A 12,409-nucleotide genomic window follows, 5' to 3' on the forward strand; every position below is an offset into this window, starting at 1 on the left:
AAAATTTTATTTATTATGAACAATGCGTAAAAATGAGACCATATTTTGTGTATTCCAAGATTAACCCATTTGTAAACATGGATGTTTTGTTAACTGATTTATGTTTAATATATCAGAATATGTATTTTTGAAGTTATTCTTCTTTAGGTGCGTTTGAAAAATCAGACCAGAGTGTATTTTTGGCGTGTGACATATATGTAACGCATAATTTATTTTTTCACACGAAAAAAATCGCACTCGATTGGATTCGAACCACGATTGTTCGGTTATCAGCCGAACGCACTGCCTTCTTTACCTAGGAAACGAATTTATTATCGTTGGCCAAAATAAAATAAAAACAACGAGAAATAATTTTATTAAATAATTTATTTAGCGATATATGTTAAAGTGTCTAGAAATAAACCAGCGGCACTCCAATAAGCGGCCCTCCTTTATTCTAGTTTTTTTGATATGGGGCTATTAAAACGTCAATTCTATTTTATATCATACTTTATTATTTGACAGATCGGAAACATGACGTCTCGCGCAATGATGTAATCATAGCCGACCATAGTTTCCATAGAATAAGGAGTAAGTATAGATTATTTTGCTTGCCAAAATAAGCCTTGAATACTTACATTCATAGCTTTGGCTAGTATATTCTTTTTTTCTTCTTTCGACCACGTCGGATCCTAATAGGATCGTATGGGCCTCCACAGAGTGGAGGTTTGTATTAACAGATTTTGTGTTTACGAGAAATGGATGTCAGCCTCCGGGTCCATACTCTGACACATACACAAATTGAAAAACAATATGTGTACTTGCCAGACCCAGGATTCGAACCTGGGACCCACGACGCTATAGTCCGACGCTTAAGCCGCGATGATAATATAATTAATTAAATTCGAGTTCAAATCGACATTTCACGCAAATCGCATATTGCCGTAACTATCAAAGAAATATGATGAGCACAATTATTATTATGGATAATCACCTAAAAAACCGAGAATTGCGTACATACGTAGGTTATACTCCGTTTATACGTGCATGGATTTACTGCTGACAGTACCTACATATTATTATTGTGACCATAACAAGAAAATGCATTGTCGTGCAAGATTGCATCGAATGTATCAAAAAAGTTCAGAAACTTCTGAATTTTCACGCAATTGGTAGGTACTTGTATGGCGGTAAACGGTCGCAGTAGAACGATAGTGGCGAACCTGCCGGAAGAAATATGACCTACACCGCATAGAATATTTTGACGTCTACCGATTATTTACGAACCTGTCTGAATCTGTCAAATAGCACAATAGGATAACAACGTGGCGTCTCGCCATCGCATGAAGAATGACATTGGAGAGTGACAGTGTTGTTATCGCGATAGTTTAAAATACACACTATTGATGCGAGAAAATCCATCCACGTGTACAGGCTCTATTATGTTAACAGTCATCAAGTCATAACGCGAAACATCTGTGTGTTTTCGGCGCTGCCAATAAAAGAAGAAAATAATAATAAAAACATATGATTACCAATACAACATAGATTTGTATATGAATGCATATATAATATTATGCATTCTATCTTGAGTCCAAATTCATTTATTGTGTTATAACGATTATGTCATATTATTTATTGAAAAACACTAACCTCAAAACTCTGAACGGCTTCATCACAATGTTTGTTCGAAGAATATATGGCGTCCGAACTGTTTGATCGTTTTATCGGAACGTCAAACCAGACGGGACTTCGCAGTCGTCCTTCGATATCACATTCATCGTCTTCTGGTTCCTGCTTTATATCCATTTTTCGACTTAATCGTATTATTCCGGACAGCAGGACAACGTGTCAAAACGTGTATGACAATTGCCATATCCAGTGTTGCCCTCTTTTTATCATCGAATTCAAGCTCTAACCTCTACCTATAAATATACTACCTACTATGTGTTATGACAGTTGGGTAATTGTTATGGTGGTAGGTACTTATACATACTTACCTAGTTCGAACGAATTACATTTTTTTTACATCAATAAAATGTATTTGTATTATAAATACAAAATACGCCAAAAAGGATTGAAAATTAGATATTTCCGTAGGTATCGTAAAATTGGTGCAAAGTAGGTACCTACTATAATTTCGTCGGCGAAAATTTGGCGAGCCGAGAAAAAATTTGGTCGGAAAAGGTAAAAGAACCCTTGACTTTGATGTAATAAACCTATCATTATTCTTGTTGACTCATTTTCTCTATTTAATAATATATTCCCTTATTTTTATCTCACTGGCCACATTCTTCTTGTTAAATATCGTTGAAAAAACCCTTGACTTTGATAGGTAAGTAGGCATTTTTAGACTCGGAAGGTGTGCCTCAATAAAACCGGGCCTAGTGAATTCTCAAATTCTCCATTATATTTTTAGGAGAAACCAAAAACCCTATTGTCAAAAGATGATAGGTCCCTACTAGAGATTTTCTTCGCGTACAATATTTTTTACCGAATGGACCTGACAAAATGATGGCAACACTAATTTTAATGTAGACGTCATGCTGTGCTGTCATGGCTCCCTGTTAATTTTTACGCTATACGCCCGTTATTTCGTAATAATGACAGTTGCTTAGTTATTCGATAATATTTGATTATTATTAACTAACTAACAATGGATATAAAGCGCGAACCAAGCGAGGACAAATCTGATTCAGAAGGACAACGCTTTTATGATGTGCCAATTGAATGTTCAAACTTTCCTGACGACAATATTAATCCGAAACAAGAGAATTTCGACGATGCTGATTGCAGTTTTGAGGTTAGTTTTTTACAGCACCTGATAATAATTAATGTTACTTAATACAATACGTTTGATATAGAAATCTTTTAAAAAAATGTGATTGTTGTTCTTTCCTGTAATGTCAATTCCAGGCAATAAACACACCTTTTATAGTAGTACCTACTAATAAATATCAACAATGATTATTGAGTTTCATATGGTTGAAGTAATACAAATGCACAGTTAGCTGACCAGGTTGATTAAATCGACTTTAAAATTAAAAATGCGATTGTAAATTCTACATAACTGTGTGTATGTCTCACTCTCTCCCTCCATCTCTTGGTCGTTACCTCATGGCTGAAGATCGTGACCAAATTTAAATTCAGTTGTCTTCTGAGCGACCAACACAAACATGGACCCTCCAAATCAACCCGCCCCGCACCACACTCTGTCTTAATCGAGTGTATCACGAGGCCCTACGTTTGATATGAAGAATCAGAAGTTGTTTACGCCTGAAAATGGATGAAATCAACATATTATATTGATTGACGAGAACTTTCTTTTTTTTTCTGCCATGTCCAGTGCTAATAAGATCATAATATACTTAGTCCTCCACAGAGTGGAGGTTTGTATTCACAGATTTTGTTTTTACGAGAAATGGATGTCAGCCGCATTCTCAACCTATTAGGTCCATACTCTGACTAATACACAAATTGAAAAACAATTTGTGTACTTACCGGACCCAGGATTCGAACCTGGGACCCACGGCGTTATAGGCCGACCCTTAAGGCTATACCTCAGTTGAGGCATGGTCTAAAAAGATCGTGGCTAGGCGATCCGCGGATTGCGGGTCGCGGGTGCAAATGACACATGCCGAACAAAATACAATTTGTCATATAAATCCAACATGCGTCCATTTAATGTTCTGCTTATTGTTATATTAGTAACAATAATAATATATTCATTGACATCTTTTCTTGTTGAAGTAAATGGGCAACGTTTTTAGTCATCTTTACACGATTTAAAAATTAATACCCCCGTCGCCATCACGAAACAAATTGACGTATTCACACGTAGACGTTCGGTCTCCGAGTGCCAGCGAGTCCAAAATTCCGTATATCTATAGTTGTATCGTACCGTATCACTGATGTATCGTCTTAAGCAGCGCGGCCATCGCAGTGGGTTCTTTCTACGGTACCTATGTTTATTTGTATTTTTTTAGAACAACGAATCGGACATCACAAATATAAAGCTTGAAGTGGACATCAAGCCAAACGTTTGCAATGACAGCTTTGATAAAGATTCACTGCCTCCATCACAATATGATGATGAAGAAGCCGGATGCTCCTATTCTCAATACAATACAGTAAAACAGGTAATTTTAAAAATACTTATAAAACTAAAAGCTTCTCGAGCACTATAAATAGTAGGAATTCTATGCGTAGTTCCGGCAAATCCATCGCCATTTATTTATTTACTTTTTTATTTAAGAAAACAAAACATGTTGGATATTACAAATATTATGTAAATATATATTAAATATCTTGGAATGACTGAATGTCATTTTCAAAAGCGATCTCGTATTATGCCTCAAACACAGGTAGTTTAATGTATGTATACTTCCAATCCTCACATATGGATATGAAACTTCGCTTTGATTGCCAAGAATTTGTTATTATTATTATTATTATTTGTGGATTAACAATAAGCAGCAACCAACCTGCCACTGGTAATGCCAATTGGGAGGGCGATAACTATGTTTAACGAAATTGCTTCCGGTGTTGATATATTCCACCTACATGAGAATGAGTTTAGGTAGACGTTGTTTTATAAATTCTTAAAATAGGGTCTGCTTAACTCATCCGGTGTACTTCCTTGTACCTATCTAATTTATCTACTGATCTCTTTTTTATGTAATACTGTTATATTTATTTTTGTTTCTAAACGTCATGTTGTGACCGTCTTAAACTTATAATTTGTAATGTCCACAATATGTTAAAAAAAAAAAAATTGAAATAGTATCTATTTGCAGGTCAAATCTACGAATGATGAGACAGATACTACTGAACGAGACTTTCCATTGAACGTGATTCATGAATCTTCTGAGCTGGATATATGTATTAAAGACGTAAAAAAAGAAATATTGGATAAAAATGATAAAAAAGAGGCACTCATTTGTTTAGAAAAATCTTTATTTTTCGAGCGCAATTTTGTTTGTAAAGTTTGCTTTCATATTTTTCGATCGTCTTATCTTTTAAATAAGCATAAATTATCTCATCCGTCTATGGATTTCAAGATTATAATAGACAATCAACGGACAAAACAGCACATGTGTGATCAATGTGACTACAAGTCCAAACGAAAGCACGAGTTGAAGTTACATAAAATGGGCCATAGCGGCGAAAAACGTTACCAATGCAATGATTGCGATTACTCTTGCGTAAAATCGTACAATTTTAAGCACCATCGAATGACTCATACTGGAGAGAAACCCTATAAGTGTAATTATTGTGAATATAGATGTAGACATTTATCTTACTTAAAGGTACACGAAATTGTACATAACGGAGAATATATAAACAATGTTCAAATAGTTATTGAAACTCCAATACCTAAAAGTCGTGTAAAGAAGCAAGGATTAAAACCTTACAAGTGCGATCAATGTGATTACAGGTCTAACCGTCTGCGCGAGTTGAAGTTGCATAAAATGGGGCATAGCGGTGAGAAGTTGTTTAAGTGTGACGAATGTGATTTTGCATGCGTCAGAGCGTGCGGATTAAAGCAACATCAGATGATCCATACAGGTGAAAAACCTTTTGAATGTAATCTATGCGACTATAAATTCAGGAAGTTATCGTACTTAAAGCGTCACGAAATCGTACATAATAGTGAAAAACCAGCTACTAATATTCGGAACAAGAGGAAAATAGTATTTAAGAACATGGCGTCTGATTTTAATAAAAAGAATGTTGGTACAAAATCGTACAAGTGCAACCAATGTGAATACAGTTCCAATCGTGTATATGAGTTAAAGTTACATAAAATGCGACATAATGGTACAACACGATTTAAATGCAATGTATGCGATTACACTTGTGTAAAAATATATAATTTTAAACAACATAAAATGATTCACACTAAAGAAAAACCGTATAAGTGTAGTTATTGTGAATATAAATGTAGAAATTTATCTAACTTAAAGGTACACAAAAGTCTTCGTCACAATGAGAACTCCTCTGATAATCAAAAGAAGCGTAAAATACTTATCCATAAATCTATGCCTAATAAACGTATAAAGAAAGAAGGAACAAAGCCTCATGCTTGCGATCAATGTGCTTTCAGGTCAAATCGTTTGCACGATTTGAAGTTACATAAAATGGTACATAGCGGTGAGAAATTGTACAAGTGCAATGATTGTGATTTTGCGTGTGCGAGGGCATTCAGTTTTAAGCAGCATCGTACGATACATACAGGCGAAAAACCCTTCGCATGTGACGTCTGCGAATATAAATGCAGAAATTTTTCTAACTTAAAGGTACACAAAAATATTCATCACAATAAAAACGCTTATAATCTTAAGAGCACAATAGTTATACGCAAATCTGTGGTTAAGAAACAAGAGACAAAACCACATAAGTGCGATCAATGTGACTACGGATCGAATCGGTTAAACGAGTTGAAGTTACATAAAATGGGTCACAGCGGTGAGATGTCATATAAATGCACAGATTGTAATTTCGCATGTGTAAGGGCGTATAGTTTTAAGCTGCATAGAATGATTCATACTGGCGAAAAACCCTTTGCATGTAGTGTCTGCGAATATAAATGCAGGAAGTTGTCTTCTTTGAAGCGGCATGAAGTCATACATAATGGTAAAAAAACAACTGCTAATAGTCTGAAAAAGGAAAAAGTAACTCACAGTTCTCTGTCTGATTGCGGTGAAAATAATTTAGAAACAAAACCGTATACGTGTGATCAATGTAACTACATATCCAAACGGTTAGACCGATTAAAAATACATAAAATGGTACATACTGGTGAAAAACGATTTAAGTGCGCCGATTGTGATTTCGCATGCCTTAAATCGTACAACTTTAAACAACACCGAATGACCCATACTGGCGAAAAACCCTTCAGTTGTAATATATGTGAATACAAATGCATAAATATATCCAACTTGAAAGTGCACAAAATTATCCATACCAATCAAAATTTACCTATTGATTTGAATAAGCGTAAATTATTAATTATTCCTGAGTCTATGTCCAGTAGTGTTGTAAATCAACAAACAAAACTGCACGTGTGCGATCAGTGTAACTACAGTTCTAACCGTTTACACGAGTTGAAGTTGCATAAAACAAAACATAGCGGTGAGAAGTCATATAAATGTAGTGAGTGTGACTATGCATGTGTAAAATTATACAACTTTAAACAGCATCGAATGAGACATACTGGAGAAAAACCTTTTCAGTGTAAGTTTTGCGAATACAAATGCAGGACGTCATCTAACTTGAAGCTGCATGAAGTTATCCATTACAATAGTACAACTGGCAATTTACTGAATAAAGACGACATAGTTAGTCGCAATAGAATGTCTGATAATAAGAAACATTACGTATGTGATGTTTGCTCGGATAATTTCCCAGCCGCTTACCTTCTGAGCAAGCACAAAACAGTAAATCACGGCTCAATTGTTAATAATCATTTAAATGTCGAAGAAACAGAACCGCTAGTGTGTGATCAATGACCTTTCCGGTCAAATCACTTAAATGGATTAACATTACATAAATTAAAACACAGTATCGAAAAACAGTTTAAATGCAGTGAAAGCGATTATACATGCAATCAAAATTATAATTTTAATACGATACATTAGTGAAACGGCAAATAATTTTCAACTATAGGCGCGACGAAATTTTGGACTCGCTAACATTCGGAGAGAGAACGTCGACCTGGGAACATGTCAATTTGTTTTGTGACGGCGACGGGTATATTAATTCTTAAATATTGTAAAGATGACTAAAAACATTACCCATTTACTTGAAAAAGAAGACATATCAATGAATATATTATTATTGTTACTTATAGAACAATAAACAGAACATTAAATGGATGCATGTTAGATTTATATGTCCAATTATATTTCGTTTGACATGCTTCATTTGCACCCACGATCTTTTTAGACCTACCTCAACTGAGGTAATGCCTTAAGTATCATCGAATGATTCATTCTGGAGAAAAGCCTTACAAATGTAATGTATGCGAATACAAATGCAGAAATCTATCTAACTTGAAATTACACGAAAGTATTCATAACAAAAAAAGACCCCCTGACAGTCCGAACAAAATTATTATACGTAAATTGATGCATAAAAAGCGTGTAACAAATCAAGAAATAAAATATTACAATTGCGACCAATGTGACTATAAATTGAATTGTTTACGCGAGTTAAAGTTACATAAAATGGGACATCATCTTCTTCTTCCACTCTGTCACGTCCCACCATTGGGGCATAGGGAAAGCACAAGTTGGTGCCACTTCCCTCTGTCCATCGCCAACTCTTGCGCCTCCCGCCATGTCAGACCTGCAGCGCGTAGGTCGCTCTTGTAGCACCGCTGCAGGGTAAGGTAGGGCCGGCCACGGCGCCGGAACCAAAGTGTCGCACTCTTTGGCGGCATCCGAAACACGCGTCCCAGCCACGTAAAGCGTCTCTTCGTGATAACCTTAATCACCGAAGGCTGCTGTATCTGCTCACGAACTCGGGTGTTTGTAACGCGGTCGTACCAATGTACCCCTAAGATTCGGCGGAGACATCGATTCTCAAAGCTTAAAAGCCGAGACTCTTGAAGCTTAGTAAGATGCCATGTCTCACAGCCATACAGGAGCACACGTAGCACGCACGCGTTAAACAAACGACATTTCGTCCTGACAATACAGCCTTGACCTCTATGCGACTCCAAGTTGGTTGAACGCAGAGCCCACCACACCCATGCGGATTCCAAGCTCACTAGAAATAGCACCATCATCGGCAACCGTGGCACCCAAGTATTTGAACCTGGACACCAGCTCGACGGGCAGACCGGAAACTTGCAGAGGAGTGTCGGCGTCGATGCATGCAGCACTGCACATGGATTTGGTCTTAGCCGCATTCAGATGAAGACCCACACGTTTCGAGTTCGCGGCGAGCCTATTCACGGTTACCTCCAACCGTTCTCTCGTCGAGTCAAACAAAATGGGACATAGTGGTGAAAAACCGTATAAGCGCAGCAATTTTACATGCCATGCGAAAAACCTTTTAAGTGCGATTATTGTGAATACAAAAGTGGGAAGTTATCGAACGTGAAAGTCCATCAAATTATCCATAATAGAGAGAATATAGCTGATAAGCCAAACCCAGTATTGTCCAATACTGGAAAACGTTACATTTGTGAAGGTTGTTCGTAAATTTTCCCTGCTGCATAGCTTCTGAACAAACATGAAATAATAATTCACCAATTTCCATCTATTAATCGTGTAAGAAACCAAGGAACAAAACCGCATAAGTGCGATTAAAGTAATTATAGTTCTAATCGTCTTCGCGGCATAAAATAAGCCATAGTGATAAAAAGCATTTAAATGCAGTGACTGCGATTTCTCGTGCGTGAAACCATTCAGCTTTAAGCAACACCGAATGATTCATACTGGCGAAAAACCATTTGCGTGCGATGAATGCGAGTACAAATGCAGAACGTCATTTAGTTTGAAGCAACATGAGCTCACTCACCAAGATAACAGCTGCGAATCTTTGTACAAGTAAAAAATAATACCACAATTTTGTGGCCGAGAATATAGTAAAAATAAATGTGTAAATAAACCGTACAAGTACAGCCAATGGCAAAGTCCTTTAAACCAACATAAAATGGAACAAATCTGTCAAAATCTGTTTAAACGAAGCACTTGTCCATATTAATTGATGTCAAAATATAACACATCTCTTATATAATCGAGACAAAGCTCTGAGCACTCGATATAGAGTAGGTTCTACATTTTACCTATACTGGCGAAAGAAGAGGCTTTCGAGATGTGGCTATATTGGCGTACCATGAAGATATGCTGGGATGATCACATTACCAAAAAGAAGATTTTAAGAGGAGCTGTTTGTTTGTCGCCAACCTTCGTTAGAAGACAGCACCAAAAGATGACGCGTATGTTTATATTTACAAAATCTGTATGGCTGGATATCGTGAATGACATTTTCCTCAGCCATTGAGACTTTCGTTGGTGCGTGCCAGGTAGCAGATAGATTATAACTATATATGTATACGAAAGAGCAAATTTATGGAATTCACCAAAACAACACAACTACATGGCCACCTCTTACTAAACTATGAATAGATGAATACGACAGTTGATAAGTCTGTCTACTTTGGATCACAACCAATAAGAATAATGAACATACATAATTCTGAAAATACTCATGAGAAAATATAGCCAATGGAAAAAATCTTTTTCAAAAAAAGTAAGACACCCGGTAGGAATCGAAACTGCGTCTGTTGAGTTTCGCGCCCTGTGCATTACCACTATGCTACGAAGCGATGCTTAATTGCGACAAATTTGAAGTATTGCTCATAAGCGCTCTATAAATTAAGTTACGGTTCGATTTGTGTATTCTAAATTAAAGTATTTATTCCTTTTAATTACTAACCGACGTCACGAATCACTCCAATATTTTCTGTTGTAACTTACTTTCTATTGGTTATTTTCTCACGAGTGTTTTCAGAATTACGTATGCTCAATAATAAGAATGTTACATTCTTAAATCTTGTGAATTATTCGTTGAATATAAAGCGTCAATTACATTGAGCTACTTTACGAGCTGTTTGTTGGCGAATTTAATAGCGGGCGATTCAGCTACTGCGGTTGTGATGATGACACACAAAACTTTCCATTCGCTGAGAAGCCACAAGCCAGCTACTATTTTGACAGAACGTAGTTCGTTTTTTTACCGGGAGGTTGCTAGAAGGTTGCGAAGACTGTGTGACGGCGTGTAGCGTGTAAAGTTGACCGGCTTTCAACTTTTCTCGGTAGATTGTTTACAATCTACTTGTTAGCTTTTTCAATGATGCCACTGAGCGACTTTACAGGCAGATTATAAATTCGCCAATAAGCAGCTCGTAAAGTAGCTCAATGTAATTGACGCATAAGAAATAGTTAATTAAAAATAATAATATTATTGATAAAATCACGAGAATCATAAGCGCCAACAGGTTCTGGAATGGCACCGTAAATTCTTTAAAATATCAAGAAACTCTAAATTCTGTCGAAATAAAACATGTTTGATATCAGTATTTTGCCATTGATCGGAGACGTGGATTTTAACTGTTGTTGATCACAGAAGCCATATGTGTTTGATCGTAGAATCTTGTGAAAGACCTTTGGTCTGATTTATAAGGATGGCATCTGGTGACGTTGCTATATTTATGATATTTTTACAATCTCTTTGATGAGAGCCTGACACCGAGCACCAACAAAACCTTTTACGTTTAATGGTCTTCAAAAACGGAGTGTGGGAGACTTCGATTTTGGTGGTCTTTAAACAGACTAACTGCATAAGGAACCGGAAGACATGGCATTGTGGATGGATCTGCTTGAGACAGACAAGATTAGGGTATCGAACTTTTTGACTGATAGGTACTCTGATTCTTTTTCTTTCGATATAACGCTTCTAGCAAAGATCCATATTCCTGGCAGTATTGCCAATTGCGATTGACAGAAATATGCCAGATGGGTAGTGTACGAAAATAAACTAGTTGACAGAAAAATGCTATATAATGTTTGAGGCTTTCACGGTTGTTTTTTATCGTAGTAGATTTTTGGGTTTCCACCTTTTTTACTCGACGTTTCGGGCTCGTTGCAGAGGCCATTATCAAGAGATGATATGTTTTATGATGAAAATGTGTAGGTATGTGAATGTAAACGTTGCTCTAAGAATTTCAAAAGGAATCCGATTAGCTAACAGCAAATGTTGCTCAGTGTAATCTGTCAATCGTTACGACCAGGGATACCGGCTCGAATATTGGATTTTGCTGATAGTGCCGGAAGAAGGACACACGGTGGAAACCCAAAAATCTACTTCGAGAAAAAATGCAAAATTTTCTTATAGGTAATATATAAAAATGTCTATAAACCAGCACTTTAAAAAATAAGTCATCTTTTTAAACAATATTTTGCGAGGACAAAATATATAGATGAATAATTGTTTTGCAACACATTACTTACTACCTAACCTAACCTAACGGTAACCTAACTAAAAAAATAATCCGTACAGACCTACAGACTTATCTGTAGAATGGCCAAAAATAAAACTACGAACTACCATGGGACGCCATTTTGAAAATTTCATTCGAGTGTCAGATTTTGACCAGTTACCTATGTGTCTTGATTGGGTAGTTTTTGACAGTGGCTCCCCCATCTCATTCTTCAGATAAGTTTGTAGGTATGTACGAAATTTACATTTAATTTATCAGTAAGTTATTATAAAGTACAAGAGGCCAGCACCTTGATTTTCAAGCAAATTATTGTAATAATGAAGTTTTTTTGTGAACAAAATTAAAGCTTTTTGCGTTATCAAAAAAGCTAGAGTTAACGCCATACGCCAGATGCGTATTTTGCAAGCTAGCTGACGT

This window comes from Rhyacophila brunnea, unplaced genomic scaffold, assembly GCF_057557595.1.
Source record: "Rhyacophila brunnea isolate RB1 unplaced genomic scaffold, BYU_Rbru_1.0 scaffold_13, whole genome shotgun sequence".
In the NCBI taxonomy this organism is placed as follows: Eukaryota; Metazoa; Arthropoda; class Insecta; order Trichoptera; family Rhyacophilidae; genus Rhyacophila; species Rhyacophila brunnea.